Genomic DNA, 18355 nt, shown 5'->3' with positions numbered 1-18355 from the left:
ATATGATAATGGTCTGCCCTTTTCCTTCTGTGGTCAATATTCTGCACAAAATAGCTTTAACAAAATTTATTGGGAGACATTTGTGTGTATGTGTGGCATATTTTTATGGCCTGGAAACTGAGAGTAATAGAATGCTTACTTTAAAGGTTTTCTGTGAAGATTAAGCAAAATAGTAGAAACAAAAGAGTAGAATCCTTCCAGAAAAAATGTCAACACTGATATACTATTACTACTTCTGCATTAGTATAATTTATCCATTCAACAAATTGATTTGTCACCTACTATATATCAATCACTGCTCCAAGAGTCTGAAATATAATAATAGAATAAACAAAATTCCAACTCTCACAAAGTTTGTATCATAGTTTGAGAAGGAGGGAGATGGACAACAATCAGTATGCATAATAGAATACAATTACTGCTATGGGGGAAATGTAGAGAAGGGGGAGAGAAACAAGAAATGTTGATAGTAAGGTATGGGAGGAATTTACAATTTCCCCATAAATCTAATTGAAAACTGACATTTAAGGAACTACTTGAATTGCAAATTAGTACAACCTCTATCAAGATCAGTGTGGAGATTCCTCAGAAAACTGGAAATAGTTCCACCATATGATCCAGCTATCACACTCCTGGATAGCTTTCCAAAAGAAGTGATTCATAATATTAGTGATACATGCATTTCCATCTCTTTAGCAGCACAATTTGTGATAGCCAAATTACAAAACCAGCATAGGTGAATGGTGTTTGAAACTGAGATATATACACAATGGAATTTAGCCATAAAGAATAAATTATGTCATTTTCAGAAAAAGAGATGAAACTACACAATATAATGCTAAGTGAGATTAACCAGTCACAGAAATTGAAGGGCCATATGTTTTTTCTCATATGTAGAAGCTAGGGGAAAATTGGGATATAATAGGACTCTATATCAAGAAAGAAAAATCCCAGTAGAGCAATGGAGGTAGTTCAGGGGAGAATGGTAGAGGAGGAGACTTGATAAAAGAAACACTTCAATTGATTTTATGTACATATACACAATTATCATTGCCAATCTCAATATCATGTACATGGAAGGAAAGGTAATGGGGTAAGATCTGGGGAGAAAGTCACCAAGTATTTATGCATGTATGTCCCTATCATTCTGAACTTCTTTATGATGTGTAACACAACATGCACTTGGTGAGCTTTCCTGTGGCTCCCTCTCCACTTTCCCCCTTCCCCATACTGGATACTGAAATTGGCATTGGTATTCTCACATATACACATGATGTCAGTGTACCTAATTTCATCATTGATCCTCTCTCCCTTTTCATTAGACCACCTCCCTCTCTCTCCACTGGAGTTTCTCCTCCATTATCTAAAGTCCCTCTTGTATCCCAATTACTTCCTATCTTTCACATATGAGAGAAAAAATATGACCCCTCATTTTCTATGACTGACTAATCTCATTTAACATAATGTTCTCCAGGTCCACCCATTTTCCTGCAAATGAAATTATTTTATTCTTTATTGTGTGCATATTTTATAATTTGGAAATCCATTCATCTGTTCATGGACACCTAGATTGATCTCATAAATTGGCTATTATGAAGTGTGTTTCTATAGATATAGATATGCATGTATCACTATAATATTCTCATTTCATTCTTTTTGGAAAGATACCCAGGAGTGTTATCGCTGGATCATATGGTGGATCCAGTCCCTGTTTTTTGAGAAATCTCCACACTATCTCCATAATGGCTACAATAGTTTGCAATTCCACCAGCACTGTATAAAAGTTTCTACTTGCTCTTTCATTGCCAATTTTCATTTCAATGTCTCATTTTCTCAGCAAGTTTGCTAGAATGCTAGTGTATTAAGATGTGAGTCTAACAGACTCTGAGGACTAATTCATGTTCAACAAACCCAAATAAATTTTATTTATGAGTCAAAATCACAACTTAGTTGTATTCTCTGCAACAAATACTTTCAAAATGACTGAGTATACATTTCAACATGTATAAATTTTTCTTTCAAAACATTCCCCAGCAATGAAGAAACAAGACCAGAAAGCAAACTGTTAACTCAATGACTTTAAGAAATATTTTCCTAAAGTTGTGCTAACTGTGTAAGTCACTATTGTTTATAGGACCACTGGAAAAGGGAACAAAAATCTTACATAGTATCAGTCACTTAGTAAAGATAATTTCTAGATGGTGATGGGAGCATATATTATTATCATTTTCTCTAGATTTTTAATTTTACTAATAATAGTATATCACAGTCTGTATCTCATCTTTAAATTACAAAATCCTCTCCACTATTTTAATATGCCTGCAATACATGCTGTCATTTCTAGAATTTCAATTTATTTTGCACTAATTATAAATTGAAAGTTACCCAATTGTCTACTAAGATTTAAAGGCAAAAATTCACCTTATTATTAATAAAAGTAAACTTTAAGGTACATTATTTCTTTAAAGATACATGTAATCAACTAATTAACCTCATGCATGAGTACTAATTAGCTCCATTTTAACAAATTGTTTTTCCAAGTAGTAAGTATTTGACTCATATAACTTAAAATGTGGTATTCTGAGACTGACTCTTTAATTAGGAAAGAAAGAAAAAACAAAAAGAAAAAAAGTACTGTTCAAAAAAACAATGCTTTTCTATTTGATATTTTTTTTAAGTAGGATTCAGAAAGTTTTCTACTGTCACTATCAGACCCATTACATTCTCTAGGGGAACCAGATGCCAAAGGGTCATGATCTCTAGATGACAGCTCAGAGCCTCAAAGTGATAAAAATGAAAAGTTGGCATCTTTTAATCATTTATTGTTCTTTCTGTAATTCTGGAGTTTCCTTCATTTGCTTCCAGTGAAACCAGGTATTTGGTTCTCTTTGGCGTGCTCTCAAGCATTTATTTCACTAAATAAAATTAAAATTTATTATGTTATCCATGAGGTTCATTTGATTTGACTGCTTTGAAAGTTTCAATCTTTCCTGGGTCAAGAAGAATTCTGTAGAGAAGATGAAATATGGGATTTTAGCAATAATGATGTTGTCTTGACTGGTGAAAGTATTGAAATAATATTGCAATACAATATACCATTAGCTTTAAATAATACTCTTTGAAACAGAAAATCTGGAAGACCAGTTTATGTTGTTTTAAGTAAACTTAAAACAAAGATAATATTACAAAACATAGATTTGACTTTCTTTGGGTACTGTAGATTGAATTCAGGGGCATTCTACCTCTTAGTTACACTGCCAACCCCAGTTTATTTTTTATTTTGCAACAGAGTCTCATTGAGTCACAGAGGGTCTTGCTAAGTTGCTGAGGCTGACCATGAACCTGGGATTTTCATGTCACAGCCTCCCAAGTGCTAGGATTACAAAGATGCACCATCACACCTAGCTTGACTTTAATTTTTTAAATTAAAAATGTAATACCCCAAAGTGAAATTACTAGGTTATATTATAAAAACAATATGAAATATGCCTATTGGGTGTGATATTCTGGTTCTATAAGTTAGTCATTGTTGTGATGCTTTCTGCAAACGTATTGCACACATACCTTAGCAGATGTTGAGAAAATAGATCAATATTTTAAACTAAAACAATAGTCTTTCATACCAATACAGAAGATTGAACATCAGTACTTTAGAAGCTGTGACAGGAGAATCACAAGTTCATGGTAAGACTCAGAAAATTAGCATGTCTCTCAACAACCTAGCAATACCCTGTTTCAAAACAAAACAAAACAAAAATGAAAGACTGGGGGTATAGCTCAGAGGTAGAATGTTCCTGATTTAATCTACAGTAACACACACACACACACACACACACACACACACACACACACACGAGTGAAAACAATTTACTTTTGGGAAGGATTATTATACTTATATACATATGTTACTATAAACTCTAGAAAGCATTTCACACAAATTTAACTATAAAGTAAAAGGAAAAAACAGTGAGAAATTCTCATATCCTTACCCTTGGACTATAAGTAGATGGCTTTGTGATTGTCTGTTGTAAAGTCCATGATAAAATCATAAATTAATTTCAGAAGTATCTATTCATAATTCCTAAGGTCAGAAAGGCCCAGGATCCTGCATTACAAAAGCAAATGTTCAGTTCTCTTACTGAGCTTATTATGTTTACAATGAGGAGAAGGGAAGGTGTCTGCCTCCCTCCTTTTTATTAAACAAAAATAATCTCATGGTTTTAATATTACACAACTGAGAACAATTTGAATGATATTAAGGAACTGAGTGCCTGATTTGGATGTAATATAAATGTGTATGTGTTTGTTTCATTTTTACTAAATTACCAGTTTTACTGAATCAGGACTAATAACTATCAGTGATTTTATAGAATCTTAATATGATAAGTCAATTTAGGGCTAAAATGCCTTTACATGTATTTAGAAATCACTCACATGTTTAAATTAACTATATCTTCTATGATTAAACTAGGCTCAAATAAGAACATGTATGTGAGGAAGTGAAAAATGGTGAACTAGAGGAAGCACTATATAGTACCAGCTGTGAATAAATCAAAATACCAGTTTTGTGATAGCATGATGAGGTAGAAAGGCTTTGAAAAAGCACCAGAAGGCAACCAGAAAGCTAGAAATCAGATGAAAATCAAACTGTTGGGGTTTAGAAAAGAGAAGATTAATACAAGAAATAGAGAAAAGCAGGTTGTATTGTCTTTTAAATTCACAATCTGAGCAGGAGAAACTACCAAGTATCACAGTGAAGGAGGGAGTTTAGCACTCCCCAGTAGATTAGTGATGGTGGAAAAGTGGTGCCAACTTTGAAACTCATTGTTTAGACTTTCTGAGTTGAAAATTAAACATCAATGTAGTTTTTAATTTTCTACATATTTTTCTGTCTTGGTTTTTGTTTATTTCTGTGTATCCAAGACCAAATAGACACTTATGCTTTATTTTTCACTGGGTCATGGGACACCCAAGCTATTCGTCAATGTAGCTATAGGAGTGAGACTATAACATGGACTTGAGGGAAGCTTTAGGCAGGAATGGAGCTACAGCTAGAGATCTGTGTGTCTGGAGAACAGAGAAGAGTCAAGGATTCTTTCATTTGAAATAGGCAGTCTGAATTACATAAGAATCCAGGACAAGAAAAATCAGCTTTGAGTCAGGGTTGGGTGGATGCCGCTCACCATAGCACAGGCCTGGTCATCCCACCCATGTCCAGAGTGTTTGGAGGATTTGATGGTGCAACGTGGGTATTTTCCACACACCTCCCCCCAGAACACAAACTGTGGCTCTGAGAATGATGGGTGAAGTGCAATTTGGGTGGGTCTATAAGATGCCTGGGTGAGAGGGGCTGTCCAGCAGCTCTTGCCAGAGTCACATTCCTATCTTGATATATAGAAACACATCCCTGTTGAGGCTGGATTCTGCTTTGACATGGACAATGCTTCCCCAACATTTGCTGGCAGGAAAGGATTGGTCAGAACTCAGCATCGTCCATACTCACCTAACAAATTTGTCCAGTTCGAGACGGAGATGAGAACTAATAGTATGATCAGTTTCATATGACTCAGGTATTCACCCCTCAGTATTTAGCCAAAATAATTAAAGTCAGCATACAATAGAGACACATACATAATTAGGTTTGTAGCAACAGAATTCACAATAATTAAGCTATGGAACCAACATTCATCACAGATGAGTGGATTTTTTAAATGTTGTATACACACACAATGGAGTTTTACTCAGTCATTAAGAAGAAAAAAATTATGTCATATGGAGGAAAATGAATGAAACTAGAAAACATTGCATTAAGTGAAATAAGCCATTCTCAGAAAGTCAAGGGTTGTATATTTTTCTCTTATATATGGAAACAAGAGAAGAAATGAGTGCAAAAAAGGGTCTCATGAAAATAAAAGGAGGAGCAGTAGTATAGAGGAATAGCATCAAGGGAAAAAAGGGAAAGTAGACAAGGGAGTTACTGAGGAAATTGATCAAAATATGCCATAAGCATATACAAATATACTACAATAAAATCTATTATTTTGTATAATTTTATATGCCAATACAAATATTATGTATGTGACACTGTATAAGAATGATTTAACATATGATACAAAAGATGGTGCTTTTAATGTCACATAAGAAAGAAATTTCAAAGAAAATTATAAAAAAAACTATCTTTCTAAATAAGAAAATAACTCAGTAAGTGTATTCCAAAACATGTACAAACCTTATGAAGAAAATTACTAAAATCTATTAGAGGACTTATCCATTCTACAAATGGAGAAACACAACTTGAGTTTGAAAAGAAAAACTAAAAATTGTTAGGATATAATTTTATGAATGTCTAAGTGCAATAAAAATTCAGTGAAAACTTTTTTCTGATCACAAAAATTGTTTTTACAGTTGATCAAAAAGAGAACATATGAAAAAGTGAAAAATTTAGTTCTTTATCTCCTCATTTATAAAATGTACAATTTAAAGTTATCAATAGTTTGGTACTGCAATAGTCATAGATGGGATATATTGGGGATACAATGGGTATACTATAGTTTCACATCAGTGTGGATCATACTGAAAATCACATACATTCTGACTGTGCTTGGTGGCCCCCCACTTCCCCTTTCCCCTACTTCCAATGAGTGTTTAGGTTGACCATGCTACATTCACACTTTATACACATATTTGCTTTTAGTTTTTTTTGGTGGTGGTACTGGGGGTGGAACCCAGAGGCTTTCTACCTCTGGGCAATACTCCCAGACCTATTTTATATTTTATTTGGAAACAGGGTTTCACTAAGTTGCTGAGAGCCTCACTAAGTAGGTGAGGCTGGCTTAGAATCTGTGCAATCCTCTCTCAGCCTCCCAAGTGCAGGGATTACAAGCATGCACCACCACGTCTGGCAATACACGTATTTGAATGTAGCTCCTCCATTAATCAACCTCATCCTTCCTCTCCTACCCTTCTTTTCTCACTTTGCTGAGGTTTCCCCTTCATTATCTGGAGTCCTTCTGATATCTCTAATACTCCCTAGTTTGGGCATGTTAGAAAAAAACATATTTCTCTTTTTTTTTCTGTGCTTGGCTGATCTCACTTAACATAATGTTCTCCAGGTCTTTCCATCTTCTTCAATGGATTTTGTTCTTTATTGCTGAATAGAATTCATTGTGTGTATTTCCCACAATTTTGAAATCCATTCATCAGTTGATGGAGACCTGGGTTGGTTCCATATTTTGGCTATTATGAATTGTGCTGTTACAAACATGAGTATACATATGTTACTGTAGTTCTCTTATTTCAACCCCTTTGGAAAGATACCCAGGAGTGGTATAGCCTTATATAGCCATATTGTAGGTTCATTCCCAGTTTTCTAAGGAATCTCCACACCGATCTCCATACCAGCCGAACTAGTTTGCACTCCCACCAACAGTGTGAAAGAATTACTATTTTCCCAAATCCTTGCCAGAATTTGTTGTTATTTGATTTTTTTATGCTTGCCACTCTGATTGGGGTTAGATAGAATCTCTTTATAGTTTCTCCCTGATGGCTAATGATGTTGAACATTTTTTCATGTAAGTATTGGTCATTTGTATTTCTTCTTTTCTGAAGTGTCTATTCAATTCATTTGCCCATTTCTTGCTTGGGTTATTTGCTTTGCTAGTGTACAATCTTTTGAGCTATTTGTATATTCTGGATATTAGAGTGGTGGCTGGAAAATCTCTCCCATTTTGTAGGCTTTCACTTTAGGTTCTTAATTATTTCCTTTGATGAACAGAAACTTTTTATTTTGATGCCATACCACCTGTTAATTCTTGTTTTAATTTCCTGTGCTTTGGAAATGTTGTTGAGAAAGTTACTGCCTGTACCTATATGTTAGGGTGTTGAGCCTATGCCCTCCTCTAATAGCTTCACAGTCTTTGGACTAATTTCCAAGTCTTTGATTTATCTTGCATTGATTCCTGTGCACAATGAGATGTAAGGATCTAGTTCCATCTTTCTACAAATGGATAGCCAGTTCTCCCAGCACCATTTGTTAAAAAGGCTGTCTTTTCTCCAGGGTATGAGTTTGGCCTCTTGGTCAAAGATCAATTGACTATCAGTGTGTGGGTTTGCTTTTTTTATCTTCTATTCTGTTCCATTGGTCTGTATGCCTGTTGTTGTGCCAATACCATGCTGTTTTAACTACTATTGCTCTGTAATATAATTTGAAGTCAGGGATTGTGATGCCCCCTGCATGGTTCTTATTGCTGAGTATTGCTTTGGCTATTCTGGGTCTTTTCTTTCTCCATATAAAATTTATGATTGATTTTTCTAGGTCTATGAAGAATGTCTTTGGTATTTTGATAGGAATTACATTGAATCTGTAGATCACTTTTGGCAGAATGGCCATTTTGATGATATTTATTCTGCCTATCTATGAGCAAGGGAGATCTTTTCATCTTCCAAGGTCTTCTTCAGTTTCTTTCTTTAGCGTTTTATATATATATATTTTTTTTTGTAGAGGTCTTTTACATCTTTGGTTAGGTATATTTCTAGATATTTTATTGGTTTTGAGATTATTGTGAATGGAATTGTTTTCTTTACTTCTTTCATTGTGGATTCATTGTTAGCATATAGAAAACCAACTGATTTCTTTAAGTTGACTTTGTATCCTGCAACTTTGCTGAAGTGGTTAATCAGCTCCAGAAGTCTTTTGGTTGAGTTTTTTGGGTCTTCAAGATAAAGAATCATGTCATCTGTAAACAAGAAAATTTCTCTTTTCCTATTTGAATTCCTTTGATATCTTTCTCTTTTCTTATGGCTGTGGCAAGAGTCTCGAGGACTATATTGAAAAGGAGTGGTGTAGTGGGCATCCTTTTCTTGTTCTTGATTTTAGAGGAAATTCTTGCAATTTTTCCTCATTCAATATGATGTCAGCTTTGGGTTTATTGTATATTGCCTTAATGGTATTGAAAAACATTCCCTCTATTACAGTTTTCTGCACCTTTTAATCCACTGGTTTTATTTTCATGCACTGTGTACTATAAATCAAATACATTGGCTATCTGGTTTAGGGCCTGGAAATCTCTAAAGAGAAATGCATGGGCTTAATCGTTTAATAGAACTTTCAGTTTATCAAATGTTTTGTCTTTATACATTGGGAAAGTTCCTGGCTCATAACATTAGATGCTTTTCTAATTACTTTTCTCCAATTCATTATAGATTTGCTTTGGATAGAGAACAAATCTATTAATTCTCAGTTTCATGAGGAGACCCAGCAAAATATTAAGTCTGCCACTGCTTCTCCTTAAGCGCTGTGTTTCTGTGCTGGGGATTTTTTTTCAAAATAGCAACACAGCCTGATTTATATTGGAAATCTGTCAAATTGCATTAAACAGCTCTTGATTGAATTAGCAGCTTCCAAGCCTCTTTCTCACAGCTGTCATGGAGTAGAACTGCACAGTCTGTTCAGCTGGGTTCCAGGGCAAGTATTTTTGTCTTGAAAGAAATTCTTTCTTATACCAGCCTGTCTGGAGATTGAAAGTTTTCTTAGGAGGATTATGAGAGGAAATCAAGGAGAAACAATTTTTTTTCACACCAGCAACTTCACTTTGTGCTTATCAGTTAGGCTAAGCCCTGTGGGTTACCTACTTCACAGCTCAGCAAAACTAAAAATATGGCTCTGGAATGACAGGGTGCCAGAGGAAAACTAAATTGAGCTCTAGAAAGCCAGAAGCTTTTGATAGAATTTGAAATGTAAATGAACAAAATGCCCAATACTTAACCATCATTGTTGTGAGTTGGTATTTAAAGCTTCCAGGTTGATGATATTCTTAAAGATGTTTTAGAGCCAGGTATGGTGCCACATGATTGTAATCCCAGATTTTGAGAGACTGAGACAGGAGGATTATAGTTTGTGGCCAACCTCAGTTACTTAGTGAGGCCCTTTGCAACTCATTAAGACCCTGTTTCAAAATAAAGAATTTAAAAAATTGGGCTGGGGGTGTAGCTCAGAGGTAGAATGTCTCTGGGTTCTATCTCCAATACCTAAAAAAAAAGTGTTTTAGAGAAGTAATCTTATAGCAAAAATTGGACTCTAGTTTTGAAGAAAGATTTAAAGAGTGTGGCGGAGAAAAATACCTTATTTTATACACTTTTTAAAAACCTTTATACCCAAAGAGATTAAAAACTATGGTAACAGCTACTTCGAGAATTCCCCCTAAAACAAGAACAAGACAAGAATGTCCATTGTCACCACTTATCTTCAATATAGTACTTGAGACTCTAACCAGAGCAATAAGGCAACAATGGCTAATGATAGAATATTATGGTTTGGATACAATGTCCTCTGGAAGAGCTCATATATTGACAATGCAGAAATATTCAGAGCTAAAATAAATTCTGAGGGTTCTATTCTCATTGGTGTATAAATCCATTCATCCACCAATGTCCACGTTGGTGAACATACAGTGACAAGTGATAGTCCAGGCTCAGCTCCTCTTCATCATTTAAGTTTAATAGACTTATTGGGAGTAAATTAGGCAGATAGATGGAGGAGGTGGGTCACTGGAAGTATGGCCCCGAGGAATATATTCCTTTATAAATACAAAGGTCTATAAACTTTTTCCTTTCTCTAAATTGTGGCCAATCAAGTATTTTGTGTGATAGCAATGAGAATGTTGACTGAAACAGAGCCAGGGAAGAACAATCCTGCACATTTGACTAACCAAATAAATGATGTATTATTTAAAGTATAAAACTCATGTCTTCTAGAATCTTAAAATCAAGAAGAGACATGCACACACACACACACACACACACACACAAACAAATTTGGAGACAAAAGCCCTCTTATTCTAGTTTAGTAATCTCTAGTGAAAATGTACTAACCAATAAACACTAATGTGTATATCAAAACAACATACAGAAAAAGAAAAAACAGGTTGTTCAAAAGTAAGAGAAAAGTCAGTAACTTTTGACAGAAATTTATGAGCAATGAAAATGATCATTAATTGTGAGAAGAGATAAAGCAATACATTTCTGCTTGAAAACATGTGGGTGAGTTTGAATGTAAAGCTGCCCCCAAAGTCACTCTCTGTGACCTGTTAGGGTTTGGGAGAAGTTAGAATTGAGTGGAAGACATTGAACAGAGCCAAAGAAAGGGACCCTTTAGAGGTAGATTCAGAGAAGGGAACTGGAGGATATAAAAATCACCAGATGCAGTTATTTTTGTTTAACCCTCATCAGTATAAAGATGCCCAATCTGATGAACAAATAATGTCAAGAGTATAATCCCAGGCACAAATTCTCTTCATCACTTACGAAAAGAGATAATGATTTTAAGTAATCCTCAGTGTATAACATGCCCTTGCCATTCATATGGAATATGCGGGTGGTACAGGGTCCAGTTCTGGACAATTAAAGTTGGCAGGAGCTAGGCAGAGTTCTCATCCTGAAAAGGGACTAGGGTCCTGGAAGAAGGAATTATATCAGCCAATTTTAGATATATATTCTGGCCATGTACATATGGTTGGAAGATGGAGCAATGATAATTTGATAGACTAATGATCCAGTAATGTCTCCCTGTGTTTTTATTAGCCCGCATTGTCTTTAAATTTGCTTAGAAAGTCTACTTTATGTGAAATTAAATAAGTATAATCTGTAAAAACCTCAGGTAGTTCCAGATACACATAGACCTTCAACATATGTTAATTTATTCAAAAATTAGGGCACATATTGATTCTCATTTTTCCTAAATCTTTAAGGCATGTGTACACTTATCTAATAGGGTGTTCAATATATATACCACCAAGTTGTAATTATTTATGTGAATGATGTAGTAAGTGGTTTTAGTTTATTAAAATACAGATATAAAATTACTTTATATATATCATTTTATATATTTTAGCAACAAAATTTAATTTTCTGTCTGAATATTCTTTCAATAATGAAAAGAGAACTGCTTGTCCTAAGTAAGTCTGGAGGTATAAAGGGAGACTAGAGGTTTAAGAAAGGTACAGAAATCAACTATTCTTTACAAATCCTTCTTTAAAAGGTTTTGTGGGATACCCATGTACATATATTACTGTGTTCAAATGGAGAACAAGATGGCTTGGTGGAGCTTCAGGCATCCTACTACTAGCGTAGTTAAACATGGGCTATTTCAAATTTTAACAAATCATGCCAGACATGGTGGCAAACACCTATAATGTTTATACTTGGGAGGCTGGAACAGGAGGATGTCACATTCAAGGTTAGTCTTGGCAAGTTAGCAAGACTCCATTTCAAAATAAAAAATAAGATAGAGTTGGGCATCTAACTCAGAGGTAGAATATTCCTGGGTTCAATCCTTAGAACTAATAATTAATAAATAAAATAAAAGAGCTAAGAAAACTTATGGTACGATTAATGTCATAGTTTCCTTAGATCCACCTACCACAGAAATAGGAAATAAAAAATACTCAAATTTACTTTCTAAATGAACTAACTTCTATATTTTAAACTCTATATAACTTATTTAACATTCATGATTTGTTTTGCACCAACTTCTTAGCCCAGGATACACAAACTCCATGTTTTCAACCTAGCCAATGTCTCATCATCTTTCAAAAGCTATTTCTTGCCATTTTCTCCATGAATACTTTCCTGGGTCTCCAGCACTGGGTTCTTCCTTTGACTTCTTTCCCATTAATAACTGAGTCTCTTATTTATATAAGATACTCCAGGAATCTGATACTCCTTTGTCCAAGAACTTAGACACCTTCAGTATGGTAAGGAATCTTATAGCTCCTAGTGTAAATAAGTAGGTCCTACATAAAATATTTATAAATAAATCTATACTAGTTTCCAGTGAATCTATGCTAAATCAATATACAACCAACAAATATACATCCTGATGGTAAATCAATATACAACTAGCAAAATTTTTCTTCCTCTGCTGCCTCTGCTACCTGCTCTTCCCAAGTTAACAGGATAGATGAACAGTATATCTAAGAAAAGGTCCATTAGAAGCAGGTTAGACAGGACAAAACCACCATCTACCTGGAAATCCAGAGCTTCCTCTGTGTAGAAGAAATCAAAGTCTGAACACAATCTGAGCATCCTTGAAGCTGTAATAAAGATTCATAAAGAAGAAAATGGAAGCCAAAAGACAAATTCTAGGTATTCTCTGATGCTTAATGCTAATGCACTAGTAAATAATAATTGAAGAACTATACTACCAAGATTTTTCCATGCCCATTTTTATAATACATCTACTCAGTAACAAAATAAACACTGTTAATAGTTCTATCACTGCAGCCACAAGATACTTGTTGAGATTGCATATAATCTAGATTTTTATTCAAAATAAACTGGAGAGCTAAGCCAAATAAAATCCTATACATAAAAGATGTGTTTCTACAACTTTGAGTGACCTGCAATGAAGATAACCACCAAGCAAGTTAGGTTTTCTTAGATGCACCTACCGCAGCCCTTCTTACAACCTCTGCCTCAGCTTCTCTTCCTTCACATCTAGAAACACAATGACAGAAAGATGTTTAGGCTGGAGTGGCTACCATGGAAAAACATTCAGACTTTTATATACTTGTGTTCATGACACAAAAATCACAAATATCACAAATATTAGGGGAAAATGAATAAATGTTGCTTCATTTATCTCCATGGCAGTGTAACTTCTCATTATACAACTCTCAGTGCATTCTTCAGAATAATTTTACTTTTTTTAGGATATGAAATTTCACTGTTTTCCTAAAAATTTTTGCTTGTTATCTTCAAACAAAATACATTCTGTTCAGTTTTCTCTGGAGCCTTCTAATTAGTCCCCTGTGAGATTCTATCTAATTATTTTTATTCTCTCTAGCCCTGTTATAAACCTGCCAAGAACTTTACTATCTTCCATTTCCAAGAACACATCCTGATATTTGAACTAAAGAATGACCTCATTTCTACTCTGTTACGGGAAATTTTTTAAAATTCACTAATTGAAATAATCACCTGGGAAAGAAGTTCACAGATATGTAAAGTTGAGAGGGAAAAATTTAAAGTGAATTTTATTTTGGTGGTACTGGGGTTCCTGGATACCCTTCTACTTCCGGGCTACAGTCCCAGACCTATTTTATACTTTTTTTTAAAAAAAAATTTGGAAACAGGGTCTCTTAAGCCAGCTCAGCTAGCTTCGAACCTGAGTGATCCTCCTGTCTCCGCCTCCCAAACGTAGATTACAAGCTTTCGCCATCCGCACGGCTAAAAGTGACATTTTAAATAGCATTGTTTTTTTGTGTGTGGTACTGGGAATGGAACCCTTCTACCTCCAGGCTACACTCCCAGACCTATTTTATATTTTTTATTTGGAAACAGGTTCTCTTAAGCCAGCGATGCTGGCTTGGAACCTGCTCGATACTCCTGTCTCTGCCTCCCAAGTGCCACCACGCCCGGCTTAAATAGAATTTTAATGGCCACTTCTTTGGAGGTCCATTACCAGCATTGGAAAGCATGGCTCTTCCTTCCCCGTGACCTCAGGAAGTTGGTCTCCATCTCATCAATGTGACATGTAGACATAAAAGGAATGGCATCCCACGGATGACTTCAGGGACCTGAGAAGGCTCCACACCCCTCCAGACCTGTCTCACTGGTACCCTGAAAGTCTTAAATTCTTCAGATAAAAAGATAAGTTTTCAGTTTCATAATAAGAAATAAATTTAAATTATAACTAACCTGACAAGAGTAGAGGACAAGGTGAAGAGCAAAGGTCTGGAGGGCTGAGTGCCTTCCTTCCTGAGTGAAAGTTCTGAAGAGGAGAGGAGAATTCACAGCGAAACACACTCCATGCAGACCTTCCATGATGGAAGTGGATGCAGAGGAAATCTTGGAAAGCTAGAAAACATCCTGTTCATCATTGTTTATTTGATTACTTTTTATTATTTTGTCTGTGATAATCAGAATTCACAGCCAGCAGGGCTCAAGATAATTTTTCGTCGGTTGTTTTAAGTGTTTGGGTTTTTTTTGTTTGTTTGTTTGTTTGCTCTTTTTTTTTTGGTGCTGGGAATTGAACACAAGGGCATTCTACCTCAAAGCTACACCACCAGTCCTAATTTATTTTTTTTATTTGGAATCAGGATATCACTAAGTTTCTGAGGCTGGTTTCAAGCCCATGATATTCCTGTCTCAGCCTCCCAAGTACAAGTGCTTTTATTTTCTATTTTTTTGGGGGGGGGCACTGGGAATTGAACCTGGGGGCATTCTACTTCCAAGCTACACCCAGCCCTATTTTTTTATTCTTTATTTTGAAACAAGGTCTCATCAACCTGCAATCCTTCTGTTTCAGACTCCCAAGTACTGGGATTACAAGCATGCTTTTCTCTTCTAACTAAAAAGAAATTAAGGTGGCTTCCTGCATTCAATGCCATTTGCTTCCCTTTCATCCTTATTATTCTTTATTTCCTCCAAAGAAAAGACTTTTTTTTCTCTTTTTTCAATATATAATTTTACTTTTTTTAAATACAATTTTATTGGTTCATTGGAATTATACATCATAATTAGATTCAAAGTGATTGGAAGATAAATGTATCTTCCCGTTTCTCCCTTTGAATCCCCCTACTTCCTACCCTCTCCCATACATTTTATTGAGATTGGCATTGATAATTTTATATATGTACACAGCATATACTGTTTCCTTCTAGTTTCAGGAACCGGAGAAGGTCTCTAGTTTTCTATTTCCCTCCCCTGGATCCTTTCATCATTCCACTGGAGTTTCCCCCCTTTTAAGTACCCTTTGTTTCCCAATTTCTCTCTAGCTTCCAAAAATTAGAGAAAACATACAACCCTTCACTTTCGGAGACTGGCTAATCTGAGAGAGTATCATTTTTATTAATGCCAGAGACATATGGCAAATACTTTTCTAAATGGTGGAATTTCAAGAAATAATATACTCTTCCTGAATTCAGAAAGCCATAGAAACATTAATTTATTCTTGGTGTTAAGTACAAAATCTAGACCATCACCAGAGGACATCTGAGAAAAGCTTCTCATATGAAAGAGACCCAGTCAACTAGTCAAAATCAAAGAACTAAGAAGAAAGAGCAATGAACAGAAGGAAGTCAATATTAAATTAATATGATATATGGATAATATTAGATATGCTATTGTATTTATCAAAAAAGAAGATGATATAAAAATAAACTTGGATCAATATTAATTGTGAAAATTTTTTCAAAGAATTAACAAATTTCTGGCATATAAAGTTGAGAAATACATTCCTGAAGTTCTCCATTTGCATAGCAGCAATTCTAAAGAGAAAGAAAAATAGAGGGATAAAAATGAACAAAGTAAAATGATTTCCTAGAACCAAAGGTCATACATTTCCAAAAATATAAGAACTCACTATGTTCTCAGACATTAAATAAGGAAAAGACCTTTATAAGGGCACAATATTGTGAAAAATGGAAACCAAGTAAAAATATTTTAAAGTTTCCAGTTAGAAAAATCATAAGGATAAAGACAGGGAATAAGAATGAAATCTTTTATCTTGAAAATTATGCTATAATATCGATGCTACTGAAAAGTACCTTGTTTCATATTTTTTAAGAAAATTATCTCAAAATATAATCATCCATATCCAAATTTTAAAAATCATGTATAAAGATAAACTAATTATACTCTTTAGAGGTATGAAGCCTTAAAATTTTACCTTCCATTTACCTTTTGTTGAAAAGTTAATGAAGGATCAGCTCCATAAAATTAAAGGTGTACTTCATGCCTATCAGAACAACTTAAAAAAAAAAAAAGGAAAAGATAATCATCAACCAGTATGTGGAACAAAGAAAACCTGACCACAGTATTGGTGGGAAAGCCGATTAGTTTTGCCATTATGAAAGATCATATGAAGATTCTTCAAAAAACTAAGAGTTTTTATTTATAATACAGTGACCCCATTTCTTGACATTTACTCCAAAGATCTGAAAGTAGTATGTCAAAGAGATGTATGCCCAAAGAACATACAATGATTTTTACAGCACTTTTCACAATAGCCAAGTTAGGAAATCTACCTCTATCAGTGGAGGAATAGATAAAGAAAATATGGTACATAGACACACTTGAGTACTATTCAGGTTTTAAAATGAAAAGAAAATATTATTTGCAACAACCTGGATGGAATTAGAGAACACTCTACTAAGTTAAAAAGCCAAGAAAGCTGGGCGTGGTGGCACATGCTTGTAATCCCAGTACTAGGGAGGCTGAGAGAGGAGAATTGTGCAGGTTCGAAGCCAGCCTCAGCTATTTAGTGAGGCTCTCAGCAGCTTAGTGAGACCCTGATTCCAAATAAAATGTAAAATAGGTCTGGGTGTAGCCCAGAGGTAGAAGGCCTCTGGGTTCTATCTCTAGTAACACACACACACACACACACACACACACACACACACACAGCCAAGAAAGTACAGAAAAACAAATACAGCATGTTCTCATTTATGTGTGGAATATAATACAATCAAACCCGAGCAAGCACAGAGTAGAACAGTGCTTACTGGAGGCTGGAGAGGGAGGAAGATATGATGGTCAGAGAGTGCAGAGCCTCAGGCAGAAAAGAGGGCTTTCTTTTCCTTTGAGACACATTGAACAGCATGGTGAATATAGTAAATAATGTAGTATACATTTCAAAATCACTAGAGAGTGAATGTCACATGTTCTTAAAAAGTATTTGAGGTGATAGGTATGTTAACTATTTTGCTCTAATCAACCCACATTATATTCATAAGTCATAATATCACTTTGTACCCATAAACACATGCAATTATAACTTGTCAATTTATAATTATAACAAAAATTTTAAAATTATAAACAAATTAAAAGCCAGGCATGGTGGCGCACGCTTGTAATCCCCGCGCTTGGGAGGCAGAGACAGGAGGATCGAAGCCAGCTATGTGTGCTGGCTTAGGAGACCCTGTTTCCAAATGAAAAAAAAATGTAAAAATAGGTCTGGGAGTGTAGCCCGGAGGTAGAAGGGCTTCCAGGAACCCTAGTACCACCAAAAAATAAATAAACAAATAAACAAATTAAAGGTGCAAATCAATATAGAGGGAGACATGAGACTCAGGAAATGAGGGAAACAAGTGCAAGGGTTTTATATACAGTCTGTAAGAAATCCCAGAAAGTCAGCAGCAGACTAAACATTGGCTTAAATTTGGCAGGGGTCTGACAATGATAGGTGGCAGCAAAGAAAAGGACCTGCAAGAAATGACTTGTGACTGAAATCCCATAATTTTTTATACAAAGAAATCAATAACTAGTATCTAAATATTGCCAGTTACAGAAGTCATAGAAACTGGAATTCCTGCTCTCCAATGCAGATCATAGAAATTCTTTCTCCCAAAGCCTTCCA

At 35.0% G+C, this 18355-nt stretch overlaps 1 pseudogene across 1 annotated transcript in view; it reads right to left on the bottom strand.

Annotated features, from left to right (window-relative positions):
• The window catches only part of LOC308269557 (thrombospondin-4-like), a 69302-nt pseudogene that overhangs the window by 21930 nt on the left and 29017 nt on the right, over positions 1-18355 (bottom strand). The window contains exon 2 of the transcript in view: positions 14695-14767. The product of the transcript in view is annotated as a thrombospondin-4-like (transcript). The remainder of the gene's footprint in view (positions 1-14694; positions 14768-18355) is intronic.

Source organism: Muscardinus avellanarius, assembly GCF_963383645.1.
Source record: "Muscardinus avellanarius genome assembly, chromosome: 11".
NCBI classification, from domain to species: Eukaryota; Metazoa; Chordata; class Mammalia; order Rodentia; family Gliridae; genus Muscardinus; species Muscardinus avellanarius.
Note: the sequence above shows the minus strand (reverse complement) of the source record. Positions and strands in the feature narration are given on the sequence as shown.